Raw genomic sequence first — 1,589 nt, 5'->3', positions numbered from 1 at the left:
CGCGCGCTGCCGGTACCCGCGCCTCGTGCCTTGGACACCCCTGATCCTCCAGATTTCGGCCCCCTTTGCCCTCCGCACCCCTCTAGTCGCCCATTTTTGGCATTCCTTCTCCTCCCCCACCCTCAGACACGCGGGCCACCAACCTGGAATCCCAGATCCCGCATTGAGGGATCCCCTGCTCCCTGTCCTGGCGAAGGTGGCCTTTATATCCCCGTAAGTCAAGTCTGCACATTCAGGCGCATCCAGACAGCCCGAGACACTCCTTGTGCCTTTGGGCAAGTCAGTTTCTCTGGGCCTCAGTGTCCTGTCTGTAAAATGGGCATAACAGTACCTATCTCATAAGATCTAGTAAAAATTAACTGAGATAATGCAGGCAAAAGGTTTAGCACAGATTGTGTTAAATAAAACCTACCTGCTATTTTACTACCTTTGTGTGCCCGGGGATGGCCTCTAACCCCTAGGCACTGTCTCACTTCATCGCTAAAAGCTCTGGAAATCAGTAACTCCTGTTTCAACAGCCACTCAACCCTCTGTCCCCAAATGGGTGCTTCCTGCCTGTTTGATAAGAGCCCATCTGCCTGCTACCAGTAATAGCAGCTGTCGTAATTCAGCCAGGTTCCCTGGTGAGTCTTCATAGGGCTTTAATGAGCTTGTGCTTGGCTTTGAGAATATAAAACTCTAACGTGGTTGTCTAGAGAAATGCCACTTGGGCAGACAGCTTATGAGCCCTGTCATGGGTGGATTCATAGACCTGGAGCCTAGAACTCCTCTGGTGGCGGAATCTCCTGCCTTTACAGTGAGACCCAAACAGGGAGAGTGACTTGCCCAAGGCCCCGTAGCAAACTGTCCTCTCCATCCCTGTCCACTCACCTCCTTTCACTACATCAACCCAGCTACCATCAGCCATGCACCTGTTACTCAGTCAGAGGATATTTCAAAGTCCTCCAAGTATGGGGAGCTGCCAGGTACACGTTATTAGTAAGGCCAATCTTTTAGTGCAGTGGTCGGCAAACTGCGGCTCACGAGCCACATGCGGCTCTTTGGCCCCTTGAGTGTGGCTCTTCCACAAAATACCGACTTCTGCGCATGGGTCATGAAGTTTCAATTGCACTGTACGTGCGCACCCGCACATGGTATTTTTTGGAAGAGCCATACTCAAGGGGCCAAAGAGCCGCATGTGGCTCGCGAGCCGCAGTTTGCTGATCACTGTCCTAGACCATTGCTAGCAAGACACACGCCCTACAGAAAATCTGTCAGAGCAAACTGTTAAAAAAGCAGCCTACTGTGGATGCTCTCCTTCACCCTCCTGTTCTTTGCTTTTTCCCTTCTATAGAGCGAAAAGCAATCACACACCTGAATTTTCTTCTTTAACTTGGTGCTACCACATTTTCAGTCATTTTCTCCCCCAAACTGCAGGAGCTGGCTTTGTTTTTTCATCTGCCCTAAAAACTTACTACAGCTGTGAGTATGCAATTTTTTTATGGGGAGGACAGTAAAAATATGTTTTTACTGAATTCTGGGAGAGGGAGAGAGAGATAGAAACATCAATGATGAGAATCATGGAACGCTGCCTCCTGCATGCCCCCTCC

This window comes from Myotis myotis, unplaced genomic scaffold (genome assembly GCF_014108235.1).
Source record: "Myotis myotis isolate mMyoMyo1 unplaced genomic scaffold, mMyoMyo1.p scaffold_m19_p_5, whole genome shotgun sequence".
Lineage (NCBI taxonomy): Eukaryota > Metazoa > Chordata > Mammalia > Chiroptera > Vespertilionidae > Myotis > Myotis myotis.
The sequence above is the reverse complement of the archived record's forward strand: the minus strand, read 5'-3'. Positions refer to the sequence as shown.